This window comes from Ornithorhynchus anatinus, chromosome 12 (genome assembly GCF_004115215.2).
Source record: "Ornithorhynchus anatinus isolate Pmale09 chromosome 12, mOrnAna1.pri.v4, whole genome shotgun sequence".
Lineage (NCBI taxonomy): Eukaryota > Metazoa > Chordata > Mammalia > Monotremata > Ornithorhynchidae > Ornithorhynchus > Ornithorhynchus anatinus.
The window spans coordinates 32,051,500-32,067,238 of NC_041739.1; the positions used below are offsets into that span (position 1 = coordinate 32,051,500).

The 15,739-nt window shown below is 43.6% G+C and overlaps 1 long non-coding RNA gene across 1 annotated transcript; it reads right to left on the bottom strand.

Moving 5' to 3' along the window:
- Positions 1-3,656: 3,656 nt before the first annotated feature.
- Positions 3,657-5,035, bottom strand: LOC114815621. The gene is made up of 2 exons (XR_003763421.2): positions 4,855-5,035; positions 3,657-4,028 (listed from the first exon to the last, which is right to left on the bottom strand). It is a non-coding gene; the product is annotated as an uncharacterized LOC114815621 (long non-coding RNA).
- Between the last annotated feature and the right edge of the window lie 10,704 nt (positions 5,036-15,739).

Here is a 15,739-nt window from a genome sequence, read left to right on the forward strand (position 1 = left end):
AGCGCTTAACAAATACCAATATTATTATCCTTATTCAGCAGAGAAGCGGAGGAGCAAGATTAGAACCCCGGTCCTTCTGACTCCCAGGCACGTGGCATATCCACCAGGCCACAGGGGAAGCACTAGTTTCAAGGTGAGGTTGTAAGGTGGCCCCTGAAGCCCTGATCTTTAGGGATTCGAAGCCCGTCCCTTGCCCGCAAGGAATGTGGTTCCCTGAGTGCCCTGCGAGAGCTTGGCCAGGGCGTTGGCCAGGAGTGACTCACGGTGACAGATTCTTTAGAAAGCACCAAACAGCTCTAGTTGGGGCCGAATAATATGAGTCCCTCAGAGGCAATTGTCCTCAAGGCGGAATTGAGACTTCGCTGCGGGCAGCCTTGAACCAAGAAGTTGGGAAAGACATCTGTTGTGTGACGTCACTTTTCCGTATTACAGATCGATCCGTCGGTGATGTTTATCGAGCGCTTACTGTGTGCAGAACACCGTAATGATGATGTTGGTATTTGTTAAGCGCTTACTATGTGCCGAGCACTGTTCTAAGCGCTGGCGGAGATACAGGGTCATCAGGTTGTCCCACGTGAGGCTCACAGTTAATCCCCATTTTACAGAGGAGGGAACTGAGGCCCAGAGAAGTGAAGTGACTTGCCCAAAGTCACACGGCTGACAAGTGGCAGAGCCGGGATACGAACCCATGACCTCTGACTCCCAAGCCCGGGCTCTTTCCACTGAGCCACGCGGAAATACCCGAATTACGCATATGTAATAATGTTGGTATTTGTGAAGCGCTTACTATGTGCAGAGCACCGTTCCAAGCGCTGGGGCAGATACAGGGTAGTCAGGTTGTCCCACGTGAGGCTCACAGTCAATCCCCATTTTACAGATGAGGCGGAGGAGGAGGAATATGTACGTAAGTGCTGTGGAGCTGAAGGTGAGGTCGAATATGAAGTACATAAAAGGACACAGATCCGAGTGCATAGGAGGCTCAAAGAGTAGAGGGAGTAAGGGAAACGACAGAAACAGCATAGCCCGGGGGAAAGTGCCCAGGAATGGGATCAGAAAACCTGGGTCCTAGTCCTGACTCCACCACTTTTTCGCTCTGTGACCTTGGACAAGTCACTTAACTCCACTGGGCATCCCTTACCCCATCTGTAAAATGGGGGTTAAGGCTGTGAGCCCTATGTGGGCCAGGGGCTGTGTCTAACCTAATTATCTCATATCTACCCAGTGCTGAGAACAGTGCTTAGCACGTAAAAATGCCACAGTTATCGTTATTGTTATTATTATCCTGTACCTACTTCAGTGCTTTTTTAATTAGCGTTAAAAAAGACGGCTAATAGTAAAAGCTTCTTGATTTTTGAGGGTGGGAGGGAGTTCCAGGCCAGAGGGAAGATATGAGCACGGTGTGATCGGCGTCATAGACAAGATTGAGGTACAGTGAGGAAGATGACGTTGGATGAATGAAGTGTGCAGTTTGAGGTGTAGTAGAAAATCAGCGAGGTAAGTTAATAATAATAATAATAATAATGATAATTGTGGTATTTGGTAAGCGCTTACTATGTGCCAAGCACCGTTCTAAGCACAGGGGTTGATACGAGGTAACCAGGTTGTCCCACGTGGGGCTCACACTTAATCCCCATTTTCCAGATGAGGTAACTGAGGCACAGAGAAGTTAAGTGGCTTGCCCAAGATCACACAGCTGGCTAGTGGCGTTTCGAGACTAGACCCCGCGTCCTCTGACTCCCAAGCCCGGGCTCTTTCCCACTGAGCCACGCTGCTTCTCTAGATAGGAGGGTCGAGTTGATTGAGTGCTCTAAAACCGACAGTACGGAGTTTCTGTTTGATGCAGAGGTGGAAGCAACAATTTTAGGTTCTAGAGGAGTTGGTAGATGTGGGATGAATGTTTTTTAGAAAAATGACCCAGGCAGCAGAGAGAAATACGGATTGGGGAGGGGACAGAGGAGGCGGGAAGGTCATCAAGGAGGCTGGGCCGGAGGCGAAGCGGGATACGATCAGTGCTTGTATTGATAATAGTAGCGCTTTGGATGGAAAGGAAAGGGAGCGTTTTAGTAGATATGAAAGTAATACTGACGGGATTTGGTTGCGGATCGAATATCTGAGGTCGACGCGAGAGACGAGTCGAGGATAATGACAGACCACCTAGTAGACCTCTCCACCTAGTACTTTTAAAATCCGTGGCTCGTGTTCTCACAAATCCTTGCTTTCAGAAAAACACGTGGCAAAGTCCCAGCGTGCACAGACTAATTCTTCTGACACTGCAGCGTCTTATATCTAAACAGTCTCATATTATATAGGCGTGGGCTCGAAATAGTGAACAGTGTTCTAAGCCAGAACAGATAGTGTCACTACTTGTTCTGGCAAAATTAGGTGTGCCATCTTGCAACAAACAGTAAAAAGAGGACCACAGGAGTGTCCTCAAGCTCAAAACGCAGCCACCTCATTGACTTCGAATTATCTTCAAGACATCGAGAAATCCATACACTAAATACAGCAGCGCGTGGCTCAGTGGAAAGAGCCCCGGGCTTGAGAGTCAGAGGTCGTGGGTTCTAATCCCGGCTCCGCCGACTTGTCTGCCGTGTGACCTTGGGCAAGTCACTTCACTTCTCTGTGCCTCAGTTACCTCATCTGTAAAAATGGGGATTAAAAGACGTGAGCCCCACGCGGGACGATTACCCTGTAATCTACCCCAGGGCTTAGAAAACAGTGCTCTGCACATAGTAAGCGCTTAACAAATACCCTAATTATTAAATACGTCCCGTTTTTTTTAAACCATGAGGGTTGCATTCTTATGCATGGGCATATTAAGGATAACTTGCTCTGCATCACTAACATGTTTTGACATCCATCGACCGTTCATGTGCATAAACGATCTCTTTGACGATGCAGCGCGCCGAACCTGAACGAGCTCGTGCTGTCGGAAAGGTCGTCCCCTTATTCTATCCAGAACTGAGTGCATCGAATGGATCTCTGAAGTGGGAGAGGTGGGAAGATGTCCAACCAACTGAACTCAATGATTCGGAGGCTCTATTTCAGGGATGCACCTAGAAAATCACATGTTCCGGGCTATATGTTTGTAAAATTTCAATTATTTAGCGAATAGAATTGGCAATGCTATGGAATCTATGAGGAGATTAATCGGTGGCCTTAAGGCTGAGGAACAAGAATCTGAGAGAAACACGAGACGGGTTTGAGAGTCAGAGGTCGTGGGTTCTAATTCCTCCTCCTCCACTTGTCTGCTGTGTGACCTTGGGCAAGTGATTTAACTTCTCTGTGCCTCAGTTACCTTATCTGTAAAATGGGGATTAAGACTGTGAGCCCCACGTGCGACAACCTGATTACCTTGTATCTACCCCAGCGCTTAAAACAGTGCTTGGCACGTAGTAAGCGCTTAAAAAATACCATAATTATTATCATTACCTATTATAGGAACCATGTGACAAGTCTCAAGGCTGCAATGAATGTAAACATCAGGACTGGTTTGATGAAAATATTGTGAATAAAATACACCTGCAGGCATCCATGCACAAATAGCATAGAGCGTGGCCCATTTACAAAAATTCATCACCTAAAAGAATCACCTCCCCAAAATATCAGCAAACAGGTATGGCCAGGCAAGCTTTGAGTCATGGAAAGACAAACGGTGGGGTGACAAAATAACCGAACTTTACTTTCCTGATTAGGAAATGAGAAGTGCTACTTTTCCGGGCTTCAAGTTGTTAAGGACCCAAGAGCCAATGATGCAATGCTTATTTGAGGACTGAAGATGAACAAAGTCACTCAAGTGACTGAAAAGCCCTTTTGAGACATCTGCAAGAGCACTTTAACAATGTGCTAAATTACGCATTTAGAACTGCAATCAGAAAGGCAGAATAATGTGCTCAGTTTTCAATTAGGAAACAATCCCATTTCTCCATCCAAAACCCACGTTCACAAGGCCACCGACAAAGGATGAGTAGTGAGGAGCCGGTCCCGCTGACGTTCCCGCTGACATTTTCGATACGTCGGCCATAAACCTGCAATAAAACGTAGGTGCCTATTAAGGGAAGGGAACCGAATGAGAAGTCCCAGAAATCCAAGCTACCAAGAGAAGATCTTGGACCAGAGTGGCACTTGAACAAGCGTGGGCAAAACGAATAGCAGCACATCTGACTTCTTCCTAAATTCGCCCCTTCACGAGGTCACCCAAACCATGAGCCCCACTGTGAGCCCCACATGGGACAGCCTGATTACCTTGTACCTACCCTGGCGCTTAGCACAGTGCTTGGCACAGAGTAAGCATTTAAATACCATAATTATTCTTATCATTAATGATTACCACAATTAGTATTATCTCATTGGATATAAACAGATTTTGTAGGTAGAATTTTTGCATGCGCTTAATAGTGTGCTGCACAGTGTGGTGTTGTGTCCAATACCGGCACCACGACTGGTAGTGATGCGAATGTGAGTTGCAGCACAAGCAATTAGCATTACCGTGAATCCCTTCAACCCACTGCTTCTTCTCAAAATCTCCGAATCTGGGCCGAGGCTTGTGTGTCCTTTATCAAGGGAGACACCAGCATTTTAATTCTCCAAAGTGCTAGGCACGGGGCTCTTATCGTAGATATGTGGAAAGTCAGGGTGACCTCAAATCTAGCCTTGGGGCTGGAGTCACTGTATCCACTACAGGAGAAGCCAAGAAAAATGGCAGATGCGAATCTTTTCTCAAGGTGGTGCTCGCTGACCTGACGCCGGCGTTAGCCATGGTTCCCCATGACAGCCGGGAGCGGCACTTAGGTAGATCGGGCTGTCCTGAAAATTGATCACGATCAGCCAACCATTTTACGATGGTGTGCTCACCGGAGTTGCTGATTTGGGGAAACTGTCGTTCCCATTCACCATTCATAATAGCGTCATTTATTGGGAGGGCAATACTGACATAACGGTTTTACAAGGAGACCAGGTTTTCTTTGTCCACTCCCTAAATCCTCCCGGGTGCCGGGGAAGGAAATCGGCCACAGGAAGGCAGTCGGTCCATGAAGGACCGTGAAAAGCGAGAAGCAGGGCCATGAGCGGTTATCCTTGGGGACACTGTGACCTCATAAGGGGTCTTTCTGGGACCCGGCATTCTCTTCTAACCGATCAGGGGTATCTATTGATGTATGAAGGCGTCGGCCTAGCGCGAGAATATTGTACTCGAGGAAGAAAACATAGGGTTAACCAGAGGAATGTGGACTTTGCGCCTGAGAGCTGTCTACACATCCTGGGTCCACACACGGTGTTTCCATAAAACTTCGATATGTGGCCTAACAGAAAGGCACTAAGCTGTCCTGCAGACGAGGGAAGGGGCCCAGAGCGGGAAGAGATGTTTAATCGATCGATAAGATGTGCCTTGAGGTAGCGGACCCATAAGTCTTGGAGGCCCAGCTGCACAAGTACGCTAGACAGACAAATGGTACATGAGACCAACGGCACAAAGATCTAGAAAGTCGAGCCTCAGCCTGGGGTCCAGAAATGCTAGAGCTGACGGCAGGCAACCAGAAACAGCTTGAGAGCAGAAGGTCCGCTTGCTAGACCCTAAACTCGTAGCGGGCGGGGAATGTGGCTGTTCGTTGTTATACGGTACTTTTCCAAGTGCTTAGTACAGTGTTCTGCATAGTGTAGGTGCTCAGTAAACACAACAGAATGAATTGAATGAAGGAGAACCTAGGGCTCCCTCAAGCCAGAAGGATTCCGTTATGGTATTATTCCTCCTTTATACCTCGTTTTTTGTGACATTCTCTTCGGTGTACATGGATCGACTACAGTTATAATGAATCCCCTATCATAACTTCTGTTGTTTGATTTTGAGCAAGTGACTTCACTTCTCTGGGCCTACGTCTCCTCACCGGCAAACGGGGTATTAAATCCTACTCCCTCCTACCTACACTGTGATCTCCATGTGGGACAGGAACTCAGTCTCATCTGGTATCTGCCTCAGCCCTTACAGCAGTGCTTGGCACATAGTAAGCACTGGACAAGTACCATGTTGTCACTGAAATGAATCACTGCAACTTATTACAGGCCTTCCCGCCTTCAGCCGCCGCCTCTTCTGCCTCCCTTTCATAGTTCTGGCACTAACTACCTTCTTAAAAATCGCTAATGCCTTTTCGTTCCTCCTCAGACAAAACAAAAACTTCTGGCCACAGGCTTCAGGGCTCTCCCACAACTGGAGAAAAGTTCCTAAAGCATATCTACTGCTCACTGACATTCCAGCAAGTTGAATCCCCTCTGTGTCTTTAGGGAAGTGGTGCGTTCATTTGTTGCTTCCAAAAAAAACATGATTAATAGCTAATTCCAACTTTAACCCGGGGAGCCTCCATTTTATGCACAGTGCTGGCAATCAGGCTCACGGATTGTGCGGGGGGTGGGGGGGGTAAAGGTTAGCTAGAAAAACCTTAATGAGTTCCCAAATGGTGCACAATACTGTAGAAATACCATAGCAGGAACTTGGATCTGTTGCCAACGTAATAGGGTAACAATTTCCTTCTATCTTCCCACAGAGTCGTATTTACATATCTTTTGAAATTAGTGAACCCCAGATTCATTATCTTGTGGATACACTTTGGGAGCCTTGTGAAATCTAAAGTGAGTCTCTGGCTGGACCTAAACATATTCAAATAACCGTGAAGTACAGCACCAATAATACAGTACAGTCAATTTTGGAAAGTGAATTCTGCTGTGACGGGGTCAAAATTCATTTGTGGTGTTGTTGATTGTGGTTTGGAAAATTTGATATTATTTAATTGATTGATTTGGGAGTATTAAATTAAAACGACATCGCATTAAACTGAAATGGACAGACATTTATTTTATTGAAGGGGAGTGATTTCTAGTGACTGGCAATTAGTTAATTATATTAGTTTATTGAGTTACAGCTGAATATAATAAATCTTTAGGGCTGTGACAGGTTATCATTCCTTGAGTTTCTCTTCTGGGTACCAAATAACTACTCAAATTTTGTCAAAGAAATCAGAACGTTCTGAAGCCAAGCTCTTAGCTCTTGCTCTTCCACTTCCTACTACAATTCTACCTTCAAACTTATATTTTACAGAACATGGGAATTTAGGTGGTTATTCTCTTTCAACTGTCAAGATTTTTAAATCTCTAAGGTGGTCTACAGAATATTCTTTCCTGAAATGCTTTCTCTGTAAATCCTGCTTATTAATGGTCTTGTTTTATCTTGATTTTTTTCCTCTTTGACACCCTGTCACATTCTCCCAGTCTATGAAAAACATAATTTAATTGCTAATTCTTAAATTTATAATTCATATATTAATAACATTGCTTAGTGACTATTCAACTTTCCTATCTGAAAATGAAAATGCACCACTTCCAAATACTCATTGGCATCCTCTTCTATTTCAGCTTCTGGACCTAAATCCTAATTCTAGCATTAAACCCTACTACTAGTTTTCAAAATGTTTTTGGTAATCTAGCTAATTAACTCTTCCAACCTCAATCTTTAACTACACCATAATAAAAAATGTGCTGTATATATAGCATTCTTTAACAGAAATACAAGACAATCTGACATCATTTCCCTTTTTCCGTTTTTGAAATGTTTTTCATTTTGTACCAAGCTGGAAATGAATTTTAGAGACTGATTGTTTGTTATATGGAAGTTATCCACTCTAATGAACTGTGAATCATCATTACAGAGATCTCTTCAGTCTGCATTCATAAAGAATCTGATCATCGATTGTGTCACAATATGTACGGTGTAAAGGAGGGTGATTATATAAAATGTGATGCAAATTCTCCTCTTCAATCTGTAGAGAATCAAGTAAAATATATACAATATTGTCTAAGAATTTGAGATTTAAAAAATTAGAAACTTAAGGAAAAATGACTCCCAGAGGATGTTTTAAAGACATTCAATTGATGAGGACACAAAAAATATAAATTCCAATGTGAAAAGGATAAGTGGAAAGCCATAATTATAAAGCACTGCTTCAATTACTGTTTTGCTTTTTCCTATTTTCCATTTGTTCTTTATAAAAAGCTGTGGATTATTCTTTTAATAAGTGAGATTGTTGGATATTTTGGACAGTTTGACTATTGAACCTACTGCCATAATCTGTTTAATCCCCACATGTTTAAATTATGATACAGTGAGAGAATTAGGGGAAATTCACCCAGCAACATGAGCCTGTTTGGATGCAGCAGGACATCGTGTCAGAGAACACTTTGTGCCTGTGCGGATGTGTCCATGTCAGCTACAAAAGAACCTGGGAATACTTCGAAGCCGGTTTCCTTTGACACGAGGTTTGTAGGAAAATAGCCCCTGAGTTATGGAACTGGGAGTATATTTAATAACCAGGATCCTTCTTGACAGTTTATCAAGACACCTTCAGAAAATCAGGAGATGACCGTAGGGCCCTTTATTTTTTACAAAGAGCACTATATTTTGCTGATTCTTAGGTGTACTTTCCCTTAGGTGTATCACTTTGAGAAATTTGGATTCAATCCTAAAATTAAAGTATAAATTTTCCCTTGAAAGCAGCTCAAACAATCACTCAAAAAGCTGGAGACTTTGTGTATGACGGGCTAAGAAATCATCACCCGTCTCGTGCTCTCCACCAGACATTTTTAGCCGTCTTGCAAGAACTTGGGGTGCGGGCCCAGGTCCCAGTGGACAATGGGGTGATTTTCCTGGAAGCCCCTCAACCACCTCAGGTACCTAGCCTCCTCTCTGATATATTAAACCTCGGAAAGTGTGCGTAAGGTAGGGCCGCAGGGAGGGCAGTCACTACCTCATTTTCTCTCTTCACATGTGGACAGTGTTTTATGGTTCATCCGTTGGGGGTAATGATTCTTCCGGCAACCTTAAACACCTCTGAAGCCAAGGAAAAAATTCAGGAAATCTTTACCATTAGCCAGACCCACCAACTGTTAGTGGGAAAACTAAGAGCTTGGACTTTGGCTTTTATCTCCTTTTTCCTCTGCCTCTGTTCTTGCTGCCTACTCTCCTTGCTCTTGGTTAACCATCTGAATTGCTTTGTATGTCTCAACCTGAATGATCTCCACCGGTGACAGTTATCACCTTGAGTCGCCTAACCGTTCATTTTGGACCCGAGACCATTCTAAGGACACAGGGGCAGTGTGTCTCAGTGGAAAGAGGCCGGGCTTGGGAGTAGAGCTCATGGGTTCGAATCCCGGCTCTGCCACTTGTCAGCTGTGTGACTGTGGGCAAGTCACTTCACTTCTCTGGGCCTCAGTTACATCATCTGTAAAATGGAGATTAACTGTGAGCCTCACGTGGGACAACTTGATTACCCTGTATCTCCCCCAGCGCTTAGAACGGTGCTCTGCACATGGTAAGCGCTTAACAAATACCAACATTATTATTATTACTGTGTATTCAAGGGAGTTGGAAGCATAACGATTCTCACTGGCCCAAAGCCTGTTTAACCTAATCCAGTGGTACTATATTGACATTTTCAAAGGTATACATGAAAAACTCACCCATGTGATTTGAACTACATTATTCGATTGTGTTGATACCTTCGAGTCGAGAAATAGCATGAGCCAGTGGCTAAACCATGAGTTTCCTCACTCTGTGCTCGACTCACAGCGAGGGAGCCTCGAACACAGAAATCTAATTCTTGATGATTATTACTGCCTCTATTAAATATGCATTCTGCCCTGTCGTTAGGGCAAATGAAAACTAACTGCAAGAGGGAAGTGTTTTGGGAAGGCTAAGGGGTGAGGACCTGTTCAGGGTTTCACCTGGAGAGTTTCCAACGCTCTACCAGTCTCGACTCCAGCAGGGAGAATCAAGCAGAGGCATAACCATTCCATTCCTACCTTGGGCAGTGGCTAGCAAGTGGAAACCAACTGCTACAAGTCGAAACTCACCTGCGCGCAGCAGCGGCATGGGAGAGAATCGAGGGTGGAGACTTGTTTACTGCATGGAAGGCCATGGGAAACCACTTCTGTATTTTTACCAAGAAAATCCTATGGCTACACTACCAGAACTACTGCAGATGGATGCGGGGGTTTCTGCTAGAGATGTGAGAGGCCCGTTGATGCGTGGGGATTGTCTCTATTTGTTGCTTAATTGTGCTTTCCAAGAGCTTAGTACAGTGCACACAGCAAGCGCTCAAGAAATACGATTAGATGAGTGATCGAATGACTAAATGAATGTGTCCATGGAGTCGCTACAGGTCAGAGACAACTCGACAGCATAGGGCAAGACAAGGGATGGGGCAGAAGAGGTAGTAAATCCCTACTTTCAAATGAGGAAACTGAGTCACAGAGAGGTTCAGTGGCTTTCTCAAAGTCATCCCACTGGCAAGTGTCAGGGCCAGTTTGTTTGTTTTTTTGCTTACTTTATGGCATTTGTTAAGCGCTTACTGTGGGGCTGGTGTAGTACTAAGCACTGGGGTAGAAACAAGTTAACAATAGACACAGTCCATGTCCCACATTGGGCTCACATTTTGAGCCCCATTTTACAGGTGAGGTAACTGAAGCACAGAGAAGCTAAGTGATTCGCCAAAGGTAACACAGCAGACGAGGGGTGGAGTAGGGATTAGAATACAGGTCTCCTGATTTCGACCTGTGCCCTTTCCGCTAAGCCATGCTGCATGCTTTCACTTGACTTGTAACTGAAGAATACGTTATAATGAAGTCCACAAATATATAGATATAGATAGATAGATATATTTCAAATTTTCACGGCAAGACAGACTGAGAAAAATGAGCAAATAGTAATTTTAACTCTACCACACCAAGTGGAGGAATCCTTAGACAATACTGTATATTTGTAGAAGTAAGGCATCCTTGGCAGGTCCAGAAATCCTAACTCTGGAGCTTTAAATAATGAAGAAAACATTTTTAAGATGAATTCTCTTTTTGTTGCCATTTATACAGTGGGACCCTCAAACCTACAGAACGTCAACATTATTTTGTTTTTTCTTTGTGCTTATAAAAGTGCTTATCCCAGTCGCTTTTCAGAATATCTTAAAGGAGGGAAAAACTTTAAAAAGGAAACTTTTTTATTGGGGATTATTTTCTCTCTCTGTATTTTACCTTATGGCATTCTTCTCGGTATTCAACACTACTTCTTCGTGCAAAATCTATTTAATGTATATTGAGGTAACAAATTATTTTCATATATTTTTCTGAAGGAGAAAATTAATAAAAGGCGGAATCTGTGAAATACTTAAGCCTAATGGGAATACATAGTCGAGTAAAATACGGTTGAAACTTCTCATCCTCAAGATTTAGAATTCTTCACACAGAGCAGGCATATTTGAACTAAGGTATTATCTCAGCCTGACGAAAAGACAATATTTAGTTTGATTTTTACATTATTTGAATCGGTGTGAGAAAATAATCTTCATTCCTTAGAGGCCAAATTAGAGGTCAAACACTGTTCTAAGATTCTTTTACAGGAAATCTTTTTGAGTAAGGAACTAGACTGTGCACTTTTCATTATTTATTTAGCATTGCTTGTGGTTTTTAACTCTGCAGCACTCACCCTCAGTACATCTGAAGGTGACTGCAAAATCTCATTTCTGAACACATGACTATTCTCTACATTATAGGAGGGTTGGGAACACAGACCACAAATTTAGAACGGCTTTGACACTCTTTGAAATGGTTTTGCTTCCTATCACAAGTGGGTATCCGAAAGCCAGTCGCCTACCTGAAGTCTTTTTTTAAGTGCTTATCATGTGTCAAGCACTGTTCTAAAAGCTAGGATAGATACAAGTTAACGGGTCAGGCACAATCTCTGTCCCATATGGAGGCTTTCTGTCTAAGTAGGAGGGAGAGCAGATATCGAATCCTCATTGCACAGTCGAGGAAACTGAGTCACAGAGAAGTTATACGGCTTGTCCCCGGTCACACAGCAGGTAAGTGGAGGAGCCCGGGTTAGAACTCAGGTCCTCTGACACTCAGGCCCTTGTTCTTTCCACGAGGCCACACCATTTCCTTAGAGTGAAGGCATCATGTCTAGAACTTCTTTGGGTAAATTGGTAAAATTATCTGGCTACTTCAGGGAATCAGTGTGGTTCCGGGTGAACAGTCAACGAATCTGAACTAGGAAACAACTGCCCAGAGCTGATGAACTAGAATTGGATGCGCTCGCAACTGCTAATGCTAACATGTTAAAATACGATGCTCTTCATTTAGGAAATATGAAACTATTTTAACAGGGCATTCCCCAAAAAGTTCTAAGGCTACAAGGTCCCCAAGTAAAGTGAAGAACATATTTTTTTCATTAGTCCAAAAGCAAGTATCAAAGTTCTGTACTAAGCATTTTAAAAATACGAAGTAACATGAAAATTGCCGTAATGACAAAATAAACCATAGTCCAATGTTTTCCAACTAAATCGTATACTCAAATCTCTAATAATGCAGAAGTAAACCTCTTCACAAACCTTGACCCAAACACTGAACGCATGAACAACATCCTTTTTTTCCGATGTCATATCACATTCTAACCAGGCGGACAGCTGTTCTCAGAAGAACGTTCTTTACTTTCCCCCACAACATTCTATCTAAAATGTGTCGAAAAGCACACATTATGACAAACCTAACTGTGTACTTTTTCTTTTTCCTTGTTCGTTTTCCAGCGTAGCTCAGTGGCAAGAGCCCGGGAGTGGGAGTCAGAGGTCATGGGTTCGACTCCCAGTTCTGCCACTTGTCAGCTGTGTGACTGTGGGCAAGTCACTTCACTTCTCCGTGCCTCAGTGACCTCATCTGTAAAATGGGGATGAAGACTGTGAGCCTCACGCAGGATAACGTGATTACCCTGTATCTACCCCAGCGTTTACAACAGTGCTCTGCACATTATTGTTTTAATGAGATGCTCGTCCCCTTGATTCTATTTACTGCCATTGTTCTTGTCTGTCCGTCTCCCCCGATAAGACCGTAAGCCCGTCAAAGGGCAGGGACTGTCTCTGTTACCGATTTGTACATTCCAAGCGCTGAGTACAGTGTTCTGCACATAGTAAGCGCTCAATAAATACTACTGAATGAATGAACGAATGAATAGTAAGCGCTTAACAAAATAACATCATTATTATTAATATGTTTCCGGAAGCCAAGCTAGCACCAGGTGGGGAATTCAAATGGAGTCTGGTTGGATGGACAGGTGGGTAGGGTGGACTGGGAGAGAGACTTTGAGAAGCAATCAGGAGGACTCTGGGGGACGACAGAGACTTCCACAGAGTGGGGATTCTCGACGTGGCCTTTAAAGTGTCTGATTGGCCACTGTCATTCACATCATCTTCTAGCAAATAGACAACTTTCCCTGTAAATCACTGTTCTAGCTGTATACCTTTGGCATTCATACCAGGTTGTCCCTGTTGGGTCCAAGTTGGAAATCCCACAAGGATGGAAATTGCCTTCCAATCTCAATCCCTGAAATAGTGTACAGCATAACATAGAGAACTGCGAGCTAACCTGACACTGACTTTCTGGGCTACATGTATCATGCAATATTAAAAGCAAATATGTATGACGAAAGCTTAAGTGTGAAGTTTAAAATGAACTGACAATATAGAAAACAGTAAAAAAATTTGTAGATTGAAGAAAAAAAAATCAATTTTTCAGAGTTTTGGGTAGAGTGCCTAGGTAAACAAAGGCATTGGGATACTATCTCAAGCTTGAGAACCTTCTCTGTTTGGGACTGTGAAAGCAGAGAATGTAATGATCCCTTACCCACATCCTGCCTCCGGCCCGGAACACCCTCCCTCTTCAAATCTGACGGACAATTACTCTCCCCCCGTTTCAAAGCCCTATTAAAGGCATATCTTCTCCAAGAGGTCTTCCCTGACTAAGCCCTCCTTCCCTTTTCTCCCACTCCTTTCGGGTCACCCCAACTTGCTGCCTTTACTCATCCCCCCTCCCAGGCCCACAGCACTTTTGTACATTTCTGTAATTTATTCATATATAATAATGTCTGCCTCCCCCTCTAGAAAGTAAGCTACCGTGGACAAGGAATATGTCTGTTTATCGTTACATTTTCTGTTTATTGTTATATTGTATTCCCCCAAGCGCTTAGTACAGTGCTCTGCACACCATAAATTCTCGATGATTACGACTGAATGGGTACGGATAGTGTGGGTTGGCATTTTTTTCAGCATTTTGGAGCAGCTGAACTACAAATCTCTGTAGTTAGTTGAGATTTCAACTGCACATTCTCCTGCCCTGATTTGGAGCCAACATTCAATCAGAGTAAGAATAACTGAGGACTGACCAGCTGAGGCAAGACAAACTCATTTTTAAGAAGATGAGAAAGGGAAAAGGGGAGAAGAAAGAAGAGAGGGTGGAGGAGAGGAAGAAGGTGATAGAGGCGTATTTATGGAATGCCCACTTGGTGCCGAACTGGGAAGTACAGAATAAAAGAATAAATAAAAGTACAGAAGCTTAAACTCTAAGAAGGGAGACAAACGAAAATATTTACATGTTGAATAGTAAAAGCAAATATACACATGCACATACATATTTACACAAGAGAGGGTGTAAATGAATTCCTAAATGCTATAATTGGAGGAATAGATGATATGGCTCAAGGAAATGGGAAATTAATCAGGGAAAGCTTGCTGAATGAGGTGGATTTTAGAAGGGCAGTGAATAATAATAATAATAATGTTGGTATTTGTTAAGCGCTTACTATGTGCTGAGCACTGTTCTAAGTGCTGGGGTAGATACAGGTTCACAGTCTTAATCCTCATTTTGCAGATGAGGTAACTGAGGCACCGAGAAGTTAAGTGACTTGCCCAAAGTCATACAGCTGACAGGTGACAGAGCTGGGATTAGCACCCATGACCTCTGACTCCTAAGCCCGTGCTCTTTCCAATGAATGAAAACTGTGGTCTGTCTGATTTGGAGAGGATGGGGGCTCCACCCGGGGAGAAAGTGTGAGTGAGGAAAAACCGAGGCAGGAGAATAGAGAAAAGGGTGTGTACGGTGGGCTTGGGAGGAACAAAGCCAGTGAGTCGGCAGCTGTGTGACTGTGGGCAAGTCACTTCACTTCTCTGGGCCTCAGTTACCTCATCTGTAAAATGGGGATTAAGACCGTGAGCCTCACGTGGGACAACCTGATGATCCTGTATCTAGCCCATTACTTAGAACAGGGCTCTGCACATAGTATGCGCTCAACAAATAACAACATTATTATTATAACAGGGGAAGAGAGCAACTAGGCAAGGTGAAGCCAGATGGTGGAGAATCTTGAAGCAGGTTGTAAGGACTTTTCTTTGGGTGTGAGAAGATAGAGGGTACCAGGGGAGGATTTTGAGGAGAAAAGAGATGTGGGCCAAGTGATGCTTTGGGCAGAGGATCCACGGACCAGCGTGTACCACAGACCGGAGTAGAAACGGGTTAGGACATTAATGCAAATAATCGAGCTGTGGAAAGACCAGAACTTGTATCAGGTGGCAGCAGTTTCGGTAGAGAGGAAGGACTGGATCCAGAAGACGTAAGAAGCAAGGGTATTTATTGTTCAAGCACTCAGTACAGTGCTCGGCACAGTAAGCGTTCAAAACGCTCGACTGGATGAGCACCTTTTGAGTGCTAAGCACCGTTGCGATGCTCGGGAGATGAAACAGAAGTGCAAGACGCATTCCTATCAGATTTTGGTGTGAAAAACATCAATAGGAAAAGGATTTATAGTTAATCATTTAAATGTCAAGCTCTTGATGAAGAGATTATTTTTAAAGCGTTTCAAAAGGTCATTTCCATAATCAGA